The 25,027-nt window shown below is 41.3% G+C and overlaps 1 protein-coding gene across 1 annotated transcript in view; it reads left to right on the top strand.

The window, feature by feature from the left end:
• Nucleotides 1-17,945: 17,945 nt before the first annotated feature.
• The window catches only part of SGCD (sarcoglycan delta), a 1,043,506-nt gene continuing 1,036,424 nt past the window's right edge, over nucleotides 17,946-25,027 (top strand). Inside the window, exon 1 of the mRNA XM_038005626.2 lies at nucleotides 17,946-18,507. The gene's annotated coding sequence lies outside the window, so the exon portion shown is untranslated. The remainder of the gene's footprint in view (nucleotides 18,508-25,027) is intronic.

Raw genomic sequence — 25,027 nt, 5'->3', positions numbered from 1 at the left:
ATTTTCAAGCTAAAGAATAAATCATCCAATTTCCTACTCCTGAGAATAGAAAGTTACTATAAATGAAATTACTTAAATATTTTCACTTATAAAGAAAAACAATTATAATCTCAATTGTTTTCCTAGGCATAGTTTCAAAACCTCTTTGGCTACCTATTCAAAGGATTTGAAGATGGTTCAAGGAATTTAAGTTTTAAGTTACTTTTTCATACATCAGGGTTACTTGAATATCAGCTCAATGTATCTGACCAGATACCTTTTGCCTCCTCACCAAGACACCTAAAGATTATAATTTATTTTCATAAGCAACACGCCTTCACTGGTAGCACAATTCTCAGTTGGGGAGGAGGTATGCCCACCAGTTGAAAATGATTACTTAATCCCATCCTAGGTTTCTCATAATTTAGCAGCATGTTAGAGTGGAAATTACATGCACCTAGGGCAGACTGTTCATTGCCTGCACAATATCCATCCTCCCTTTCTTCTTCCACTTTGATTCTGGCAGCAAAGTGCCCAGCCTCCTTTGTAGCTAAAGGTAGGCAAAGCAAGTGGAAGTTATTCAGTGGAGAGCCTGAGAAGATGCCTTAAAAGATATTGACTCACCTGAGAGGTTCAGCCTTTTCATAGCTTGCTCTTCGTTTTCCTTCTCTGGTTTGTTTTGTTGTTGTTGTTGTTTTGTTTTGTTTTTGTTTTGCCATTATCTGTATTATTATCAGCCACTAATGGTGAGGTATTGGACATCTGTGGTAGGCCACTTATGGAAGGATTTGGGGTGGGGAGGACCCCTCAGCTTATATTTTTATAAAGCAGTGGGCTGTGTTCCAGCACCTTTGTAGAGAGTGAGGTTCTGGGGTCCACTAGTGTCTAACCCTGCAGAGGGCTGGCTAAGAACCCTGACTCTACTGTTGCTTTTGTGTTCTTGGGTACATTATTTAATCCTATGTGTCTCAGTTCCCTAATTTGTGAAATGGGGATAAAATTTGTGCCTATATGAATAGGTTGTAATAGCTTTTGTTGCACACTCAATAAAAGTGTCTTATTTGTGGAACATTTAGTCATGAAGGCGAATTATTTTTCTCCTCTGCTGCTTTCTCCTTCATCTTTTTCTCCATTTAGTGAAAGAACAAATTTGGACCTAGTAGTAGTAGTAGCAACAGCAGCAGTGTCAAGGGGAATAATCACAACCATCATAATTACTTTCTCCAGCATTTTCACAATATGCAATGGGGCTGCCATAGTAGCATGCAGCTGATGTCACCCCTCAGAAAATAACCTGCTACAAGGACTGTAAGAACCTGATGGCTTCTAGGTGCCATCCCTTGAGATCACACACAACACTGAGGTCAGGCTTTTCCTGCCCCATGGGGGCATTCTCTAAAGGCAGTCTGCATTCCGGGCTGTCTGTTAGCCTGGCTGAGACTTTCTCATTGCTGCCTGGCAGGATGAGACTCTTTCTGTCCAAGTTTCCTGTCTGATCTCTCCCCTTTTACATGTATCAATCTGCATGGTACTCCAAAGGTTCTCCTTGACTCTCCATGCTGCCTCTTTTCTGTGCCCTTCTGTCTTGGTCCGCTCAGGCTGCCATAACAAAGTACCACAGACCGAGTGGATTAAACAACAGTATTTTCTGTTTTGGAGGCTGGAAGTCCCAGATCAGGGAGTTAGCAAGTAGGTTTCTTTGGAGGCCTCGCTCCTTGGCTTATAGATGGTCATCTTCTCCCTATGTGTTTACTTGGTCTTCCTTCTGTTGTGTCTATGTCCAAATCTCTTCTTACTGTAAGGACACCAGCCAGATTGGACTAGGGCCCACCCATATAACCTCCTTTTAACTTAATTACATCTTTAAGACGCTTCTTCAAATACAGTCGCATTCTAAATGAAGTACTGAGGATTGGGACTTTGACATACAAATGGGGAAGGGGGTGAAGGACTGGAACAATTCAGACCATAACATCTTCAAAGGCATTCACCCCAATAAAGCTCATGTGCTTCTCATTCTGTCATGCACCTGCTTCTTATGGGACCTAAATTGGCAAACTCACAAAGATTACTTTACCTAATCCTCTGAACAACCCCATTTTATAGGTAAGAGGTAAAATGACTTCACCAAGCTACTGTTACTAGTAGACTGTGGCCAGAATCTACCTTCTCTCAGTCTAATGCAATCTTTTCTACATTTTTTCCAGGATAAACTATTTGTTTTAAGTAATTTAACAAAGAGGCAACATTTTCCCTCCAGGCCTTCTTGTATTAAATTGGCAGTAGTACTGTATGTTTTGGTTCTTCCTTAGCAAACTTACATTTATTTATCATTTTCTTTACTGTAATAATTAGTAATATTTTCTTTTTATTTTAAATGAATAACATTTCTAGACTAATATAATGTAATACTACTGAAGGCTGGAATTTTATTCTTCATTGTTTTTCTCCAACTACAAGGTACTTCTAGTAGAGTACTTTGTACAGAATATACTCAGTGCACATTGCCAGATTTAACAACCATTCTTTGTGCATCATTCTAGCCTGTATTTCTGGTGCCTAGCAGTGCCTGACATATAGTAGTGCTCAATATATATGTGTTAAGTGAAAAATAAAAGTTAATATTTATTGAGAAATGACTGTGTGCTAGACATAGCATTTTCTCACTTAAAATTTATAACAATTCATTAACAGAGAAATTGTTAATATCTCAATTTTTCAGATGTGGCTTAGAGAAATTCTAGATCTTGCAAACACCACACAGCTAGTAAGTGATGGAGCTAGAATATAAACCAAGGCTAGCTAACAACGACTTCATACTGCAGAGTATCTTTAGTAGGCCAAGAGGCTGTACCACCACAAAGACTGCAGAAAGAAGGATAATTATCTTTCAAAAGTTTGAAATGACTCTTTGGCCTATATTTTGCAGTTGCACTAAGTATCGTGACTCATTAACGGTAGGAGTCCTGTTTTTGTTTTTGGAGGATTAGTTACAGTCATGTAAGGCATCCTTAGCAGAAACTAAAAATAGCTCTTCAAGACTTCGAATGAAGAATTTTAGGGCAGAATTTAGAAGAAACTAAGTTGACTTTTAGTTCTTTCTTTGGCTTTTTGGTCATGTACCATTTGATCTGGAAGCTGAGAGAAAATTAAAACTATAGTCAGATTGCAAGCTTTTCATAAAGAGTTTCTTTTTCATGAGCATTGTGGAATACAGCTCTATCACAGTGTAAAGTGAGGGAGGAAATATTTTTCACTCAAAACATTGTTTTGAAGTTCTGACTGTAAAAAATGCAGTATGGAGGTATCAGGATTACAAAAAGAGATCAATTACAGTGACTGCCTTCAAAAAGTGTAAGGTCTTATATAAAAAAGTGCCATGTATATTAAACACAATATATGAGCCAATGTTTTTTGAGTGCCCTCTATGTAATAGACATTGTGCTAAACAGAGCAGGATTAGAGAGAGGCAGGTAAGGTACTCATCTTGGGGGGCAAAGGTTAAGAGAATGCCAAAAATCTTGGTTTTCAAGATAAATAATATTTTATGTAATGTTTATAAAAATCAAATAAATGCAAGCCAATCCACAGTGAAAAAATACCAAATTTTAAGTAAACACAGGATCAGTATTGCTGATTTTTTCCTTTTGCCTCAGGCTCAGCATGGCACTGCAGCTAAGCACTTGACATGTACATCAAATGCATGTGTTTCTGCCATCTGAACGATTTGCCTCCAATTAATTTCCCAGGGAGACGACTGGAAATTTGGAGAGCATTTTTAAAAATATCATTAAGAGCACAGCTTTTGGACTCAGGAATGCCTAAGTCCAAAGCTAGTCTCTGCTGCCTATATACTGTACTCTTGGGGGAGGCACTTTATTATCCTGGCCTCCATTTCCTTTTCTCTAAAATGGGGCTCATAGCACTTAGCTCCTAATGTTGTTTTTTAAAATGAGCCCATGCATGGAAAATGCATGACCAATGTATTTGATAAATGTTATGTAATATTATTATAACATAAAAGACAGAATGTAGTAAGCTATAGACATACAAATATTATATGTTGGGATCACAACATAATGAGTCATTTAAACAGGGGCCTGGGGTGTTGTTAAAGTTATAGCAGAAGTTGTTCTCTTGAGTCTTGAGGAATGAACAGAGATTTGATATGTGAGGCAAGGCATTTGAGACCAAATCAACATTATGAGAAAGGCAGGAAATCACGGATGTAAATGGCAAAATGTGAGTAGAGCATATGGTCCATAGAGGATAGTGGGAGGGAATAGTAGGATGGATGGAGATTAGGACAAAGAGTTCTGACAATTCTTTTTTTTTTTTTTTTTTTTTTTCTTTTTTAAAATTATACTTTAAGTTCTGGGATACATGTGAGAATGTGCAGGTTTGTTACATAGGTATACACATGCCATGGTGGTTTGCTGCACCCATCAACCCATCATCTACATTAGATATTTCTCCTAATGATATCCCTCCCCTTGTCCCCCACCCCCGACAGGCTCCAGTGTGTGATGTTCCCTTCCCTGTGTCCATGTGTTATCATTTTTCATCTCCCACCTATGAGTGAGAACATGCGGTGTTTGGTTTTCTGTTCCTGTGTTAGTTTGCTGAGAATTATGGTTTCCAGACTCATCCATGTCCCTGCAAAGGACATGAACTCATCCTTTTTTATGGCTGCATAGTATTCCATGGTATATATGTGCCGCATTTTCTTTATCCAGTCTATCATTAATGGGCATTTGGGTTGGTTCCAAGTGTTTGCCATTGTGAATAGTGCTGCAATAAACATACACATGCATGTGTCTTTGTGGTAGAATGATTTATAATTGTTTGGGTATATACTCAGTAATGGGATTGCTGGGTCAAATGTAATTTCTGGTTCTAGATCCAGTTCTGACTATTCTTTATTTGATGGGGAGTACCAGAGGTTTTGGGGAGGAAATGTCATGCATTGACCTTGGCTTTAAAAAACATAACTGGCCCCAAGATTAAAGCTTGATAGCAGAGTTGATGTTTTCAAGAATAATAAAACTGAATATACATGGAAACAGAGAATATTTTATAGATTCTATGAAAGAAGAAACTGGTTTGAAGTTACATTTAAAGCAAGTGATATTTTTGAATGTTCCACTGAGGAAAACAGTGGATCATATTTTCAGTATTTTAATCTGAACTGGAGAATTTAGAAAGACTCAAAATTCCTGTTTCATAGAGATTTGCCATATCTTCAGGAAAATATGGTACCTGAGGTATCATATAACTATCTGGGATTTATGACCCAGGGCTCGAAAGCAATGATTCTACTTAAAGCAATCAGTTTGTGGACACGTAACAATTTATTTTACTACACTTGTATTTTCTTCAATTCTTATTTAGTTTTAAAATAGCATTAAAATAATTTAGAAAAATGTTTAAAAATCACCCATAGCCTCACCATTCTTACATGATTGTTTTATTTTCCAAGCTCCTGCTGGTTTCCTTTGTATTTATGTGAAGTTTTGCATGGTTGTAATCAAAGCACATGTATAATTTTGCATTCTGTTTTTTAAATCTAACGTTGCAATTTTCATTTTCCATTTTCCAAAAAGTGCATAATCACCAGTCCCTCCTCACCAAGGGATAGATAGTCTATTACAGAAAGTAGAGAGAAGAGGTGTAATCGTCTGGGACTTAGAATCATAGAGATTACAGATTGAAACACAGTTCACTTTTTACTAGACAACTAAATTTGGAAAAGTTTTTTAACCTCAGTCTCTTTGTAATATGAGGTGATAGTATATATTCGTTGGGAAGCAAAAATAAGATATGATCTTTATGGAAGGTACATTTCTAAGCACAAATGAAATGCTCAATATGTGGTAGCAACTATTATTATTCTTATCAGTCACTATACAAGATGCACAGTTTTATTCATCCATTTATTCAAAATATTTATTACAGGCTTACTGTATACCAGACACTATATTAAGCAGTGGGGTGAAAAATTCAGGGTTCCTTCCTGCTAGCAGCTCTTAGTTTATTGGGGGTTACAGTTATATAAATAGATCATTGCAATAAAGTATATTGCTGGTATCTCTTTTTCTCTTGTTTCACACTTATGCCTTGGTTTTCACGCTGTCTTCTTTAGCTTTTGGGCCTTTGCATATTTCCTCACAGTCAGATTATCATAGGCCAAGCGCCCACTCGGTTTCCCTGGACACTTCTGTGTGAGTGTTGCTGTTCTTGGAAATACCTCTGTGACGACAAGAGCAGGCATTGCAGACAGACTCCCAGCTTCTAACCAGCTCAGCCACTAGTTAGATGCAAGACCTTGAGAGGATTCCTTGACCTCTCCAATCTTCAGTTTCATCATCTAATGACACCTCCCTTGAGGGATAATTGTGAGTATTAAATGAGAGAGTCCATGTGATACTGTTAGCACAGACCTGGCCCTTAGTTAACACAAAGCAAATGGAAACTGCTGGCTCATGCCTATAATCCCAGAGATTTGGGAGGCCAAGGTGGGAGGATCACTTGAGACCAGGAGTTCAAGACCAGCCTGAGTGAGAGAGCAAGACCCTGTCTCAAAACAAAAACAAAACATAAAAGGAAACTGCTTTTATCATGTGAATTATCACTGGCTTCATTTCAGCTGGATATTGCTTTTCTTTTCTGCACACTTTTTAAAAGTGTGACTCATGAAATGCTAGTGTCTTGAGAGATAACGAATGAGGTCTACCACAACCCCAAAAGAAACCTGAGACCAAATGTGTTTGGCAAATGTTGCTTTAACTTGGCTTCCTTTGTAATTTCCTGCTCATACCCTGCATCCACTCTCACGTCTATGCTTCTTCATTGATCCGCTATCTGTCCGCGGCCCTTCCAGTCAGGTTTCATCCCCACGGCTCCACTAAACAACCTCATCTACAGTCTGGCCACATCTGCCATTAACTTCACAGAGCACAATGGATGCTCTCAATGCTCTTCTCAGATGCCACACACAGTCCCTGACTAGTGTTGTACTCACCACAGCCTGTTCCTGGCCTGACAGACCATCTCAGTCTCCATCTGCTCCTCTGCCTGATGGGAGGTTTTTTGGGTTTTTTGTTCGTTTGTTTGTTTCTACTTCTGATGTTTTAAGTGGAAAAAAATAGTCAGGCAGAGTACCCATTGGGAGTTGATTCCCTGGGAGCCCTTTTCTCCATGCACTTTTGTCTTGGTAGTATCTATGCCTCCTGTTTGCTAATTCCCTCCTACTTTCCACATGAAGAAAAAGGTTGTCACAATTACACAAGGTTAGAGGTTCAGTCTACAGGTACTTCCCAAAACATGTCCTTATAATATATCCAAATACTTATATTTTTAAGGAGTAAGATTCACATGATATGAAATTCACCATTTTAACCATTTAAAAGTATACAATTCAGTGGCTTTTAGTACATTCACAATGTTCTGCAACCATCACCACTGTCCAGTTCTAGAATGTTTCATCATCCCAAAAGGAAGCAGCCACTTCCCATTCCTGACTTCCCCTAGTCCCTGGCAACGATGCTTTCTATCTCTATGAAATTGCCTAGGCTGAATATTTCATGTAATATGTGACCTGCCTTCTTTCACTAAATATAATGTTTTCAAGGTTCATCCATGTTATAGCAAGTATCATTTCTTTTTATGTCTGAATAATATTCCATTGTATAGATATACTACATTTTGTATATTCGTTTATCATTGATGGATATTTGGGTTGTTTTCATCTTTTGTGCTTGCAAATAGTGCTGCTGTGAACATTTACATACAAGTTTTCGTTTGAACTCTAGTTTGGGGTACATACCTAGGAATGGAGTTGTTGGGCCCATACTCCATGATATCTTACTTCAATATTTTCTTTCTTTTTTATCTTTTTTTTTTTTGAGACAAAATCTCACTCTGTTGTCTAGGCTGGAGTGCACTGGCATAGTCTCAGCTCACTGCAACCTCCACCTCCTGGGTTCAAGCAATTCTCCTGCCTTAGCCTGCCGAGTAGCTGGGATTACAGATGCCTGCCACCAGGCACAGCTAATTTTTTTGTATTTTTAGTAGAGACAAGGTTTCATCATGTTTCCCAGGCTGGTCTTGAACTCCTGGACTCAAGCAATCCACCCACCTCAGCCTCCCAAAATGCTGGGATTAAAGGCATGAGCTGCCACCACACCCGGCCCATCTTACTTCAATATTTTCTAACCATTAACTGGGTTTGCTAAATTTACAACATTAAAATCTCAAATATGTAACTTAATAGCATAAAGTTCTGGATTGCTAAAGAAAAAAAAGTTTGGTTACATTACTCTGCTGGTTCTCAAATTTTATCCTGGAAACACTTTCTGAGAGAAGAGGTAACCTGCATGGAAGTAATATTCGTGTTACTCAAAACCACAACAACAATAAAAATGACTCACATAAAACATGTTTTCTAAAGAAAATACTGTACCTAGAAAGTATTGGTGGAAAAATTATACACTTTTGAAGTCCAGAAGAATACTGCAATTCTGCCTGGTTTTCCATAGTATGTGTGAATAATAGCATGTAGAGTCTTTTCCTTTAGTAATTCTGAACTGGCTGGCAATCTTCATTTTGCTCTTCTGCCCTCCACCAAGCCAATGATGAGAAAAATGAATGGAAATTGGAATTTGAATCACCTCCTAATTGTTTTACTTGGTTCAAATGGCTGCAGTTACCATATACACATTTTTCTCCACTAAGTAATCTCCAAATGATATAAAACAGTCATCCTTTTAAGGGACTCCCTCTGTTTTTCTTTCCAGAATTAAACTGGCACATGGTCTTCTACATCCACACTTGCATTTTGCTTTTTTTAAAAACCTAAATCCAACTCTCTTCATGAAATTTGACTTTATCTGCTTGACAAAGATCGAATCTTATAGTCACTGAATACATGCTGTTGACAAAATGGCATTCCTGTGTGCTGAAAATGTCTGTGCAATGTAGGGACATTTTAATAGTGGCATGCTGAGTAATCAATTCCACTTTAAGGCACAGATCAATATTATCTTTGAGATGTCTAAATAGCCATTAAATATGAACAGAACAGGCCTAGCAAGCAGAAAAATGAGGAGGAGGGTTGTTCTTGACTACAACATGAGGCTTCTAATGATTTTGAATGGGAACATTGACCTCTCTGGAAAATTAACTGTTATTTTTTTTCTCATTGATGAATCTAATTTAGTTAAGTTTTGTTTGCATTTTGTTTTGTTTTGGACTTTCTTGCTCTAAACATCTTATTATTGGAGGAAAGAATACTATGTAGTTCCTGTAGATATCTCCTGAGGCTTTATAATTAATTATTGTTGTTATTATTTTACATTTTAAAAACTAAACTTTTTGTTTTAGAATGGTTTTCGATTTACAAAAAAGTTACCAAACTGGTACAGAGTCCCATATACCTCATATCCACTTTCTCTATTATGAGATAATATATTATTATGGTACATTTGATAAATTAATGAACCAATATATATATTATTATTAACTAAAGTTGATTATAATCAAATATCTTGGTTTTAAATCAAATACAGTTTTTCTTTTCCGAGATCTCATCAAGATATCACATTACATTTAGTTATTATCATGTTAGGTGTCTCTTGGCTGTGATATTTTCCCAGAATGTCTTTGTTTTTCATGATTTTGACAATTTTGAGCAAACTGGTATTTTGGCTAGATATTTCGTAGGCTCTCTCTCAACTGGGATTCATTTTATGTTTTCCTCACAATTAAACTGTGGTTATGAGTGCTTGGGAGGAAGACCACAGAGGTAAAATGTCATTTGCATCATATTACTTATTTTAAGAGTACATACTATCAACTCGGCATCACTATTAACATTAACCTTGATCACTTGGGTAAGACAGAGCTTTTCAGGTTTCTCCACTATTAAGTTCCTCTTTATTCCTCTTGCATACTGTACTCTTTGGAGAGAATTCACTATGCCCAGCCCACACATAGGTGATAGAGGGTTATTTATGTTCCATCTCCTTGAGACGGGAGTATCTACAGAAATTATTTGGAATTCTTTTCTATGAGAGATTTATATCTTTGTCCTCATTTAGGTATTTATTCAATCATATATTTCTATCAGTTTGGACACATGAATATTTATTGTATGCTTTGGTCTATAATTCAATACCTTTTTTGTTCAAACTGTTCCAGTGTTGGTCATTGTGAGCTCTTTCAGTTGGCTCCTTTGTCCATTTGACATACCTGATTACTCTGTGTGTGTGTGTGTGTGTGTGTAAGAGAGAGAGACAGAGAGTGTGTATGCGTGTATTTTGAGCACTTTCTTACTTGCTGGCACTATAAGTTGCCCCAGAATTATTATTATTTTGAATATTTCTTGTCCCATTTATAGAATCAGAAATTAAAATCTGGATGCTACATGTGTGCAGTTACTGGGGTATCATTGCTTTTAGAACTTCTTAGGTGACAGAGAAAGGAAATATATATCTGTATACTATCCTGTGCATGTTCACGTATCTATAATTATTTCTGTATGTATCCATCTGTATCTATATTAAACTTGAGTTAATACTGTTCTCTACCACTTTAATCCATTACCACATGGATCTCTCTAGCCTTCTCTCATATATTTATAGTACATTCATGCATTTACGGTACAGTTAAATTCACCTGTCGAAGTCTACATTCCTTCTTGGGATCCCCTGATCTTCTAAATGATTTCTTAAAATTTACATATATTGAGGTTCACTCTTGTGTTGTAAAGTTATGTGGTTTTTGACAAATGCATAATGTCAAATAGTTTTACCACCCTAAAAAATCCCCTGTGCTTTACTATTACATTCTACTCTTCCCACAAGTCCCTGGCAAGCACTGATTAGTTTACCATTTCTATAGCCTTGCCTTTTCCAGAATGTTGCATAAAAGAAATTATATGGCGTATAGCCCTTACAAACCGGCTTCTTTCACTGTTAAATATATATTTAAGATTCATCCTTATCTTGTGTGGCTTTATAGCTCAGTTTTTGATCACTGAATACCATTGACTTCTACATATTATATGGATGTACAACTGATAAATGGATTGTTTATCGATTTATCAATTGAAGAATATCTTGGTTGCTTCTAGTTCTTGGTGTTTATGATTTGCCTGCTGGTTTCTGTGTGAAGATATTTTCAAATAAGTGGAGTAAATACCTAACATTCATTTACTTGATTGCATGGTAAGACTTTGTTTAGCTTTCTAAGAAACTGTCAAACTGTCTTTCATTTTGTATTCTCATCAGCAATGATGAGAGTTCTTGCTACTAAACGTCCTCATCAATAATTGGTATTGTTATTCTGACACCTTTAAATAGGTGTGTAGTGATTAAATTGGTTCAGTTTTGCTTAGTGATCATTCATATCCAATGGAAAAATATCACACATCAAACACATATATGGATTTATAACTGAATAGTTTTGATTGTTAGATGCTTTCCTTTACATAATTTTTTTAACTATTAAAACTTGGCATTTATCACATTTTTCCTCTAAGGATACAAAATATAGAATAATGTGTTGGTTTTTTACTTTAACTTTGAATTAAAGTAAACTGGGGTTTAATCTAGACTGTACCACTTATCTCTGAGACTGTGAGTAAATTATTAACTTGCTCTGCTTTAGTTTCCTAATCTTTAACACAGAAACAATAACAGAAACCAACTGAGGAGGTAATATACATTTAAAGAATTACTACATGGAAAGTGTTTTTTTGTTTTGTTTTGTTTTGTTTTTGTTTTTGTTTTTGTTTTTGAGACGGAGTCTCACTCTGTTGCCCAGGCTGGAGTGCAGTGGCCGGATCTCAGCTCACTGCAAGCTCTGCCTCCTGGGTTTATGCCATTCTCCTGCCTCAGCCTCCTGAGTAGCTGGGACTACAGGCGCCCGCCACCTCACCTGACTAGTTTTTTGCATTTTTTTAGTAGAGAGGGGGTTTCACCCTGTTAGCCAGGATGGTCTCGATCTCCTGACCTCGTGATCCACCCGTCTCAGCCTCCCAAAGTGCTGGGATTACAGGTACATGGTATTTAGCATGATGCCTGGAACATGGCAACCATATGATAATTATGTTATTGCTGTATTACTAGTACCGATATTATTACCAGAGAAGGGTCTTTTTTTTTTGTCTTTAAAACTATACACTTTTCAATCCTTCACTTTGGAGCTGCACTGATCTTTTTCACCCTACCATGCCTCATACAATAGAATAAACACACTTCACATTTATTACATTTCTCGCAGCATGATTTTTTCTACTCCAAAGAGCATGGTGGAATAGATGTTTGCAAAGGTAAGCTAAGTGTTACAACTCATTGCCTTCCTGTTATTTTTTGTATTACTAATAATCCCTTGCATTTGCTCAGTGCTTCAGATTTTACGTAGAACTGGCTTCACAGATTATTATCTCATTTGCTTCTCAGAACAGCTTTCTGAGGTAGGGCAGGGCATGCTTAGTAGCCTTTCATTTTGATAAGGTGAAGTAACTTGCCCCAAATTGCATAACAGGTAAGGGCAGAGTTAGGGTCTGAATCTAGGTTTTCTGAATCCCGATTTCAGTGTTCTTTCAAGGAAACCAGGCATAGGGTGAATCTTCAGATAAAATGGTAGATACAGGCTGTCTGGGACATTCATTAGTTCCCATTAATTCTGGAACCATGTGGTTCATGCTGTCAGGATTATGAGTGGCAGGGATCTTCAAAGGGGGATCCATTTGTACTTTGGGGCTTTAAATCAGCTATAACATCACCAACCCTCATATCTCAAGGGTGATCTCCTACAATCTAATATATGTATAATAAGATCCCCAACACAATTTCTAAAGCACTAGATTGCTCTTGGTAAGGAGTGTAGTAGCCAGATTTTTACACTCTTTCTGGTACTTATCCCAATCACCTTCCTCACTTTATATGTAATTCACAAAACTAAGCTTCTAGCAGTTTTGTTGGTACTGTGAGTCTATACCCCTGGTTCTGTGTGATTATCCAGGAGTAGACATTTGACTCTAGATGGGCTAATGAGATGCTCTCTCCTAGTAGATAAGACCTGGGGCCCAGAGACAATAAGTTAAAAAAATACTTGTGAAATGCATGGGATAGACATTTTCTGCCATGGGAGCACAGATGCAGAGAGTTCTTTTGCAGAAAGAAGTATAAGCATAGCAAGACAATGAGTTGAAAAGGAGCATAGATACAGATATAGAGATGGAGATAGAGATATATAAAAAGAGACCATATAAAATTGAAAAAGGTTTCATCCTGACATGCCAGTTCCTTCTAGAGACTTTGTTTCATTACTTTCCATGTATTTCTTTAACTGATTCTTTAATTTTCTGCCCTCCACCCTAAACTAGCATATGTTGGTATCTGTTACTCTGACAAAGAAAATAATCCTAATTTATACAGGGAGTGAAATTCTTGTAATGCAAAACTTACTATTGAGCTGTGGCCAATGCAGCTGTTAACAACAGCTTTAGCTTTCACATATCGTGGCCACTACTTTGTCAGTTTGTGGATTCTACAAATCAGGATATACTCAAATTGCTAAACAGTGTTTCTACCTTGACGCAAATAACCCTTTATAGCATCCCAGAATCTCAGCAAAAGGGGTTACTTCTCAGGTCAGCTATTTCAATCCAATCAGAATTCTTTCCTTCCATTTCCCTGCCAGTTTTTGCTTAAAATCTTCCATGGCTGGGAAACAAAGCATAAGAGAGTGAGCATGGATTTAGATTAATCCAGCTCTTTGTTCAAAACCTGCTCTGCAACGTTCCAGTCTTAAAATCCTAATTACTTAGCCTCTATGACTCTTTCCTCACTTGCAAATGAAGATTAAAATGTTCTACTTTATGGATTTTTTAATGGAGATTTTATGGAACAAAGTATTCAAAACACCTGCTCCAGTACCTACTCTATAGTAGATACTTAATAAATGTTATTCATTCCCAGCTTTTTAAGCAATGCATCAGTCATTCTTCTTTATGCTGAAACAGTGGCTCCTGTGTAGTTTGCAGTATCCCTATGTAGGATTAACAGGCAGTCATGATGACTGAGTCTAAAAGCCTGAAATCAAATCCTAGACCTACAGCTTTCTTGTAGAACCTGTGATAAGAGAATTGGTGATAACTTCCTCAGATTCCTTTAAAATGAGGAGTTGGACTAGTGCACACTTGTCTGTGACTCTAATATTTGCCCTTTAGGTTATGATTTTATTTATATTAAATAAATTATAATACTTCCCACTCTAAAGTGCTATTGAATGGTAAACAGTAAGTACTTTTCCGTGGTTTATTTCCTGTGGCAAAAAAAATTAGTGACTTCAAAATAAGTCATTTTGAATTTTGGAAAGATCTAATTGTCAAGTATCTCTGTAGAGTAAGACAAAATCTGTGTCAATCCAAGTAATTAGTCCCACTTCTTCCTTTTCCTTGGTCAGTAGCTCTGGTCCCAGAATAAGATCAGGTGTGTACTAACATGTCTTGGTCCCTTCTTAATTTCTTTTCTTTCTCTAATAATATGTGCTAGCTACTCAACTGCTTTCCTTCATCTTAAGCTCCCATAGCTTGAAATTTTGTGAAGCAGTAAAGATGAACTCTATTGGAAAAAGAAATTCTGGCTGACAGTGGAATATTGGAATACATGATTGTTTTAGAAATGACTTTTTCTAATAGTCCATTGATGATGTTTCAGTAAAGTGGAGGTTTGAATAAATGTTTTCTTGGCTTAGCTCTCTCCTACATGCCAAGCCTCACTCATCCTTCTTCAACTTGCTCCCAGTCCCTAGCTTTAATCAATTTATGCATTCATTGATTGATTCACTCCTTGAATATTTATTGAGTTGCTACTACATATAAAACCCTCTGTTAATTTCTGACTTATATTTCAAAGATAAAAAATATTTGAACCTTGCCTTCAGGGAATGCACAGGCTAGTAGAAGAGATAAGATATACATATATATGCAACTAAAACCCAAGGAAAAAATAATTAATATCACAGCTCGATATTTTTCAAACCATAAATTGCAGCCCATTTGCAGGACATGAAATCAATTAGTAGGTCATGACCAGCATTAAAAATTAAATTGAATAAAAATATTTAAGTGAATCACAAATTAAGGACACATGTTGTTTTGTGAAAGTTTTATTTAAGTTATGTGTGTGCGTGTGTAGGATTATAGTGTAATATGAAGTGTTTTTACTATGTATCTGATATGGTTTGGTTCTGTCCCCACCCAAATCTCATTTCGAATTGTAATCCCCATGTGTCAGAGGAGGGACCAGGTGGGAGGTGATTGGATTATGAGGCTGGTACCCCCATGCTCATGTTCTCATGATAGGGAGTGAGTTCTCACTAGAGCTGATAGTTTTAAAGTGTGGTACTTCCTTGTGCTCCCACACACTCCCTCCTGCTGCCTTGTGAAGAAGATGCCTGCTTCTCCTTCACCTACTAAGTTTCCTGAGGCCTACTAGTCATGCTTCCTGTTAAGCCTGCAGAACTGTGAGTCAGTTAAACCTCTTTCCATTAAAATGACTCGGTTTCAGGTAGTATTCTTTACAGCAGTGTGAGAACAGACTAATACAGCATCACACTAAAAAGTCTGAAGACACTAGCTTAGGAGAGACACAGATAAGAAACCCCTCCCAAGCTTAATGTATCTATGAATCAGCCAGGAATCTTGTTAGGATGAAGTTTCTAATTCAATTGCTTTGTGCTGAGGCTTAAGATTTTGTTTCTATCAAACTCCCAGACGCTATTGTTGCTGCTGATCCAACCAAGGAGACAAAGTGCTAGATGGAGAGACTATTTCCAGAGGAAGAACCTGAGGAAGTCCCTGAAGTCATTCGTTTGTGACTTCAAGTGCCTCCAAGGAATAAAAGAAAATACGTTTTTCCCTTCCTTTTCTCGTTTTTGCTTTTAGTTGATTGATAGAAATCCTAACTTACCCCATTCTTCACCAAGGGCGGTTGCTGTCCAGCTTCCAGGTGCTGAATGTTAAAACCAAGGGACCCGATCTGTTTCAGACTAGTTATTGTGAAAAGCTCCATTGTTTTATCTGAGGGTTGGCCCTCAGTTTCCCATTGTGCCTTAAACATCGGTGCCTTTCCCTACAATGTCCCCTGCAATTAACAGCAGAGTCCTTCCTATAAAGCAGGCTTTTAAAAACAGAAGCAAGAAAAGTTTTATTTATTTTACTTTCTACATGCTACCACATTTCATCAGGGCTTCACTTGCACCCAGATAGCTGCCTTGATTTCCCAATGATTTTCTCTGCCTGCAGTTCCTTTTTTTTTCTCCCTCTACCACCATCTCTTCCCCTCTTAAACCATCCTGTACAGGGATATACTGATTGAGCTAAAATGAAGCTTCCATTATTTTCTTTTACTGCTTAAAAAACCCTTCAGTGACCCCTGCCCACCCATTGCCTAGGCAAGTTCTCTGCCCCTGCCAAGCTTGTTTGCTGCTGTTCCAATGCATCTTTCTTCATCCTTCATTTTGACCTCTCACATCCTCCTCTCATTTTTCCAGCTATTCGAATCCTGCCTACTCTTTAGGTTTTAGCTTAAATCCCACTTCTTTCATGAAGCCTTTTTTGGAAACTCCAAAGGGAATGAATTTCAATCTCTCTCTCTCTCTCTCTTCTCTTTCTCTCTCTTCTCTTTCTCTCTCTTTTTCTCCCTCTCCCCTCTTTTGCTGATGACTCGTCTCAGTAATGGTGAGCATAACCTGTGTACTGGCGTGTGGCAGAAAAAGCCCAGAATTGGCAGAAGGAGACCAGACTGGGAGCTGACCAAACTGGATGTGTGTGACAGCGGGCGAACCACGTGTCTTCCCTGAGGCTCAATTTCCCCATTAAGATGAGAAGATTGGAGACGATGATGTCTAAGCAATCGCACATGGTGTCCAGTGTTACGCGTGTTTTGCTAACTTTTTCTCTTTAAAGTTCTCGATTTCTATTACCGCGAAATTTTCTTAATTATCGTTCTTGTTAGTATTGAGTTATTACCCATCTTTTAAATTGTCTTTAAAAAAAAAAACCTAGTCTTCTGTTTTTCTTACTCATATCATAAAAGAACCTCATTTTATGACTAGGGCAATGAGGCCCAGGGAGAGCCTGCCTAAGGGCCCGCAGAGCAGAGAATATAGCATTACTCCCAATTATGGAGGGCCCTGTGCTCCGAACACTGCCCGGCGTCGCTCAGAGTGGGTGCTCACGAATTATTTGTCAATTGATTGGAGGTTGCCAGGCTCATCTTGCAAGACACCTCCCTTCTCCCTGGAAGGAGAAACCCTTGGAGTCTGTTGGTTAACGGGAAAAGTGCTTTCTCGGAGAGGAAGGCGGGGCAAGCCGGAACAAGCTCTCGCTGGGAATCAGCACACTCCTTCACCCGGTGTTTCTTAACCCCTTTCTTCTCTGGGGAGTGGAGAGCGGGTTCAAGGATACTACAAACCTGTCCCCTTGGCGGAGACACGTAGTCGCCTCTGGCCGCCGCGGCCGACTGATCTTGCGGAGTGGAGCTCCCCGACGCCGCCCGCGTTTCGCTGGGGCTCCCTCCGCTCTGCAAAGGGAGCGGGGAGCTGGGGGAACCTTGCACACCAGTCTTCCTGGAGCTGCAGACGAAGAGCCCCGCGCAGTCGGGAGCCTCTCGGCGGCTTCCCCTCTGCCGCGCGGCTGTGCAGCCTCTCCCCGCCGCCCCCACCCGCGGCTCGCCCTCGCTCCCTCCCTTCAGCCCCGCCAGCCGGAGCGCGCACACCGGGACTCCGGCACGTGGGCGCGCGGGAGGTGGCGGCCGCTGCTGCCGCTGCCTGAGGGCGAGCCCCAGCTGGAGCCGGAGTCGGAGCCGGCGAGATCGCCCTCCATGCTGCGGGCGCTGCGGCCGCCTTCCGCTCAGCCTCTGGTCCCAGGCGAGCCTCGCGAGCCGGCGAAGCACCCGCGGGGAGGAGGACTAGAACAGGAGGAGGGGCACGGCGGGCTGAATAGAGCTGGGCTGTGAGCAAGGGAGACCCGCAGCCTGGAGGAACAACCCTGCTCTCTTGCGCGCTCTCTGCTCCCGCCGCTACTGGGGGGCTCTAGACAGCGCGATGCCGCTGCGCTTCTTCTAGGCGGCGGCCGGTGGAGGCTTTCCGCAGCCCCTTGGCCCGCGCTGGCCCCTATTCCGCTGGCAAGTCCCTTGTCTATCCCGGAGGGCGCACCCGGCCGCCCGAGCCGGAGAGAGCGCGAAGTCCGAAGTCCGCCCCCAACGCCGCCAACTTCCCTGTGAGCCCCTCTCCCCGCCGCAGCCTGCGCCAGACCTGGGAGCGATGCGCCCCCAGCCGGGCGGCGCGCCCTCTGCCAACTCGCCACCCATAGGATCGACTGCCCTCAGCTGCCCGGCTTGGAGTGCGTAGCCTTCGCCGCGTGGCCCAGGAGAGGAGCGAGACACCAAGGCGTTTCGCGGACTCCGCGCGCACCAGTCGGCTTGGTGGCCCTGCGGGATAGCGTTTATACCCGGGGTGAGTAGGCCGCTAGTGGAGGCGCCCTTTACTCCCAGCTAGTGGCTTGCTTGAATGGCAAAGAGACGGGAGAAAGTTGGGTCTCCTTGCACCTATCCTGGCATTGGCAGAGGAACGTAACATTGTTTCCTCCAACTCGGTTGCCTCGGGGGCTTCCCCAATTCCCTCCATCTCTAAGTCAAGGAGGGAGTCCCCTTCCGCTTCCCGAGGAGAAAAGGGGCTCCCTAGAGCAGAACGCTGACTTCCTCATCAACGTGCCATTTGGGGCTTTTCAGCCGCCCGCGCGTTAAGCTAGCTCCCAGCATAAGCGCTTAGAGATCCGCAGCCGCCTGGGCGCGCTAAGAGATCGTGGGCAGCCCTAGCCCTTAGGGGAGGCTAAGCGCGCTTCATTAAAGAAAAAAGACTGTTGGTATATTAAGGAAGTGAGAGTGTGTGTGTGTGTGAGAGAGAGAGAGACAGAGAGAGAGACAGACAGAGAGAGAGAGAGCGAGAGAGAGACAGAGACAGAGACCGAGAGACAGAGAGACATGGGTGGGGGCACCAGAAAAGGTAGCCCGAGTGGGAGGCGCTAGTGAAATTTATCTTTTGCTGACGGATCCAGCATCCGGAATGCCCGATTGTCTTGATCCGCGGTGCGGTGCGGGTTTTAGGGGAGCACAATATAGGGTGTCCAGAGTCCAACAGGTGGCCTGCGCGGGTTTCCTGTGTCTAGGCGCAGGGGAGGGGAACGGCTTCCTCCTCGAGCCCCAGGCTGCCTCTGCTGCTTCTAGGGGAGCATCTGAACATGGGCAAGGAAATGCGCTCCCTGCTCTCAGGCCCGATTTGGGGTGAGTGTGTGAGGCATCCAAATGCCTCCTGTCGGAAAACAGCGGCCTCATTGTGTGCCCGACTGAGGTTTCAACTTGCAGGCAACTGAGAGGCCATTCAGCTGGGCAGCGCGGAGTTGGCTGGTCCTCGGACTTGAGCCATGGCCTTCCCCACGGTCCCTGGCGGCAGTATCCCAGCTCCTCCGGCTGGGCGGCGAGCCAAAACTCAGAGTTTCGCTCCTCTGTACTCCACTGAAGGGAGGGGGAGTTGCGGGAACACCAGGATTCCTACTGGAGTTTATCTTTCTTTACCTGCCTCCTGTGTTTTTATCCGGAGATTCATACACAAGGGCAGGCATGGGCGCACACGTGCTGTGTGCGAGTGAGTGTGGGGACAGGTCGAGTTTAAGAGCTGCATGGAAGACATTAGAAAATTCTCCACCCGCCAGGGAGGCAAATTAGGAGAGGGCGCGGTTGAGCTTTGAAAAAGTTTCACCTGAACTCACCTTTCTTTGGTGACTTCAGGTGTGCCAAGTGCAAAGTGTTCTAATCCCCTAAAGCTGTGGACCCGCCAAAGTAGCATCTTCCAAAATTGCCGAGTAACTTCTTCATTCCTCGGCTTACTCATTTGTAGGTTGGAGACAATTATCCGCGTTCATGAGAGAAGCTCTGGAATGTCTATAAAGGAGGTATTTAGAGGTGGATGTCCAGTGGATGTCCAGTTGGAAGGTAGAGCAGCTGTGTGTGTGTGTGTGTGTGTGTGTGTGTGGCGAGGGGGGACTAGGGGAAAGGGAGAGTTGTCTGGAGCCTACATGCATAGCAGGCACTCCATTTTTACTTAGATTTTGTGTTTTTAGGAGGTTGGTTGGCTTGGGGAAGAGTGATGGAGATTTCCGGAAGCTCATGCTTTCCCAGCACACAGTTGGCGCTGCCACATCACTGCCCGCCCACTGTGCAGTGAGATGTTTGTATATTCGAAACAAAATGATGGACACTCCAAAACACAAAAGAACCCTCTGCTGTTGACGCTTGCCCCAGTGGCTTTCCCTCGTGAGGAAGTTCTGGAGACCACAGCTGTTTAGCCTTGCTGCCTTTACTCTGGAATTTTGCTGCATTCTTCCAGCCCCAGTTTAGTTTCCCTCCTAAGGAGAGCCCTCCTCACCCAGGGCCTCTGGCAGCAGATCATTAAGGACATCTAAGTAGAGTGATTTCCTGGGTGTGTAGCACACACTGGGTGATTTAGCATGGGGTGCATGCCTCGCCAGAAACATGCAGGAGCCTTGGTGTTTGAAAGGGAGCCAGGAGCTGGGGGCCAAGAGGAGATTGGGCAGGGAGATATTGTGTATTACAGAGAGACAGTCAGACAGTAGTACAGAGTCAGAGTAAGAAGAAAAAGGAGGCACAAAGAGGGAGGGAGAGAAGGGCAGAAAGAGATGGAGAGAGAGGCAGTGACACACAGAGATAGAAAGAGAGAGGGAGGGCAGAGAAGAAAGTTTCAGGGTAGACAGGGCAAAGAATAAGAGGAGGCAAGAGTGGCAAAGAGAAAGGGATAGAAGGGAAAATAAATCTGAAGAAAGAAGAGTGTGAGAAAAGAGAATAAAAAGGGAAAGGAGTGGGAGTGGGAACAGGGGTGGAGAAGTCAGGTGGGGAGGAGGGAAAGGGTGGGAAAAGAGAGGTGCCCTGAAGTCACATTCTTTTTGTATTTAATTTTCATAAACCATGCTGCCATTCTAAGGAAGCTGACATAGTACAGATCCTTAAGTAGCCAGCCCTTGGTTCATGTTTGTTTCTCTGGGGAGTCATGAATTATTCAGAAATTGGACACCTACTTGGAACCCATTGGAGATGACACGTGTGTAGGAAGTTCAGATTCTTGGTAAATGCACACATGTATAAGTGCATCTGTAGTCATTGATTTGTTTGTAGTTTTCTGGGTAAATACATGTTGGAGAATTGAGGCAGAGTGTTAGCTCACTGACAATATTTGCCAATGATTCTCTAACCTTGTTTTTAGAAAAATCTCTTTGGTAGCTTCCGAGACATACAGATTACTGGACCCACTCCCCTGGGAGCCTGTTCCAATTGGGACAGGAATGTGCTACTTTGAGTGCCCCAGTTGATTCTAAAGCAGGTGGTCCCTGAACTGGGCTTTGATAAACGTGCTGTAGATGGTATAACACCCTTCTCTAATTTGTTTCTGGATTTCTTCCTAAGAGATGTTGTTTAACACCTCTCTCTCTTATCCTATTCTCTCCAGAAAAGTTCATTTCTTGTGAATTTCTCTTAATAAAAGGAGAAGCCCAAGGAATTTGCTCAGCCAGGGTTACCTTCATGAGCCTCATTAATCACAGTAGTTCCAGGGGAAGGCAGATGGCTCCTCTGGTTGACCTTGTCAGGGGCTTTCATAACTAACAGGTACTGAGGATTCCTCAGGGCATTGCCTTTGGCATTCTTCATATACTATCTGCCCATTTAAAAGTCACAGAAAGCTACGCCACAGGCACTGTTATTATCATCTGCATTTTAGCTGAGGAAACTGAGACTTTGAAAAATTCTATAATGTGTCCCAGAGAAATGACTTTAGTTGTCAGCAGTCTAACTACTAGAGAGTACAGTGCTAAAATTTGAGTCTAGGTATGGTTGACTCCAGGATCTCTGATCCTAATTATGTACCATGGTAGCTGCTAATCCTAACACCCCATTCTAGGCTGATGGAGCCAAAAGGTCCTTGGAGATCTTTCCCAAGCATTCTCCCTCCCCACTCTACCATTTGAGAAAAATGAAAGTGACTGAAGAAACTGGGAAGTGTCTTGCCAGAGATCCTACAACCTGTAGGTGCCAGAACTTGGACCAGCACCCAGTCTGGAGTCTTAGTACAGCCTTCTTCTCATCACAGCAGTAGTTGTCATGTCTGGCTAATCATCAAGGCCACTTACATCACAGTCAAAACACAAGTTGCTGGACTCCCCTAAAGGCTTACTGAATCAAAACCTTGGGGCAGAAAGGCCAGAGATCTATATTTTTAGCCCATTCCCCAAGCCTACATCTACTTATACCTTACTGTTTTCCCCAGTTTTTCCCTCACTCCTGGATTCCAACACTGAATCCCTTCCAGGCAGCTTCAAGAGGAGAACTCTGAGTCCCTCCTGCTTCCAGCCAAATAGAAATACAAAAAGTAGTAGACTCTATGCATGTTGCAGCCCACTGATGTGCAAGGAAACAAGCAGGCCCACCTGGAGGCAACTTTGAAAGCTCTTTGAGAAGTATAGCAATCACAGTGATGTTTGTTATACTCGTTTTTTTTTTTTTCTCCTGTGCCAAGTCGGAAAGCATTTATGGAAACATCAAATGCTCCTTCAGTGCGTGAGTGTCGGCATTTGTACTAATACTTGACAAAAAATGATGCCATGAGCCAGGCCAATGTGCCACTATGTCAAAAGTGTGAAATTCAGTCTCCCAATTTAGTGGATCTAGCTGTGGTATAAGAAACACTCCTTTCCTCCCCTTCGTTATTATGCTTTTGACTCCCTCAGAATAGATCAGTACCTCATTCTGCAGGTAAAAAGGAGCTGTCACACACACTCTGTCTCTTTCTGGCCCACTTAAATTGTTTTCTCAGTGACCTCAACATCTTTTCCCTTCTATTTCATTGAAAAGTGGCCAAAGGTGCCAGACATCTTGTCCAGCAAATTGTTTTGTCATCCTTCCCTTTTCAGATCCAAATTTATCTTTTGAATATTTTGCTTTTAACCCTGACCTCTAGATGGTAATTGAACCTTAGGTAGCTTTGATAAGCAACTCTCTGATACATGTATTTTAAATAACCACAGCCATTTATAAATAGAACATGAACCAAGGAATACCTTATATTTATAATCTGCTTCATTAATATGCTGGACACTGTTTTTTGCCATTTCAGTGGTCAGAACCTACTTTCCTGGCATGACTGGCACTGGAGAAGTAAAAGGTGAAAGGAAACACTTAATGGTTAAGTTGGGCCCTGAGGTCAAAGCCTGCCTTACTTTTATAACTTTGGTGTGGTGATTTGACTTCTTCAAGTCTCCATTTCTTCATGTACAAGCTGAAGACAGAAACAGGTTGTCTTATGTTGCAAGGATTTACACTGATGAATGATTGAAGTGCTTAGCATGGTGTCCTGCACACCTGTCAGCTAGCATTGTTACTGCTTTTTGTTAAATATTTGCTGTGTGCCAGGCTCCATTTAACCCAGGAGCTGATGTTGGGAAGGTTAAGCAATTTGGCCAGTTCACACAGATTCTCTTTTTATTTTATTTTTATTTATTATTATTACTATTACTTATGAGACAGGGTCTGGCTCTGTAGACCAGGCTGGAGTGCAGTGGTACCATCTTGGCTCACTGCAACATCCACCTCCTGGGTCAAACCATCCTCCCACTGCAGCCTTCCAAGTAGCTGGAATTACAGACATGCACCACCATGACTAGCTAATTTTTGTATTTTTTTTTTTTTGGAGAGATGGAGGTTTTGCCATGTTGCCCAGGCTAGTCTCAAACTCCTGAGCTGAAGCAATCCTCCATCCTTGGCCTCTCAAAGTTCTGGGATTACAGGTGTGAGCCACTACTTGGCCCATACAGATTCTAAGTAGCAAACTGACAGAATCCAGATCTCTCCTTTTTAAACTCCCCCTGCCCTTACTGTTGCATTGTTGTGAGTCATTGTTCCTTGTACTTTAAGGCACTGTTGCATATGAAACATATTCTGGTTTGTATTTTTTAAAAACCCATTTTTGCAGAGAATGTTGAAGAGAACAGTGGGTTATCTTCAAAGTTCAAAGGTTCAAAAGATTTTGAACTTTTGGGGATAATTTTTAGGTGGTGAAATCGTCTCCAAATATTTGCTTTTCCTTTTCTAGCAATTGGGATGTTTCATAGATCCATCACCTGCTGCAATTGCTTGGCTGACTCCCACCTGTTTATAAGGTTTCAGTGTAGATATTGCTTCTTTGGGAAAAATCTCCCTGGAGTCCTCAAAGGCTGTGTTAGGTGTCTTTATAATGTGTTCCTCCATTTAAACTGGAGTATACTTTTCTGTTTACTTCTCTGTATCTGCCACTCAGTCTATATATTAGTTTCTTGAGATCAGGGGACTGGTTTTATTGGAATTTGGATCTATAGCACCCAGGATAGGGCCTGACGCATAGAAATCTCACAGAAACATTTTTGGATGACTAATTGAAACTTTAAGCTAATTCTATGTGGTTCAGAAAAAGTGGCCATTGTCCTTAAATGCTAAAAGAAAAACCATCCAAACATAGGAATTGAAAGCCGTGAGGTCTAATGCGCCCCTAGAGGCACCACTTCTTCACATAGGAATGTAATGGTATCAGTAGTTGTTGATTAACTATGTTGGTAGCTTTGGGCAAGTTTCATTGTGATGTTGCTTAAGATATAATTAAAAGGGACATTCTGATTTATAAGTTAATGTGATTTTATCTGTACATTTAATTAGTTGCTCAGAAAGACACATTTGTTTCTCAACCCAAAAGTTTTAAAAATTAATAAGCTTTCTGCAGTGAGAACCAAGGTTAGAGATAATCTAGTCCAATCAGTTTGAAGAAGAGATGAGGAAACTGAGGCTCAAAGGGGGAAAGGGACTTGCCTGAGGTCACCAAGCAAGGTAGTGCCACAGCCAGTGTGAGTGCCAGTGGTTTCTGGCTGCTGGCCCAGGACTCT

Source organism: Chlorocebus sabaeus, chromosome 23, assembly GCF_047675955.1.
Source record: "Chlorocebus sabaeus isolate Y175 chromosome 23, mChlSab1.0.hap1, whole genome shotgun sequence".
Taxonomy (NCBI): Eukaryota; Metazoa; Chordata; class Mammalia; order Primates; family Cercopithecidae; genus Chlorocebus; species Chlorocebus sabaeus.
Note: the sequence above shows the minus strand (reverse complement) of the source record. Positions and strands in the feature narration are given on the sequence as shown.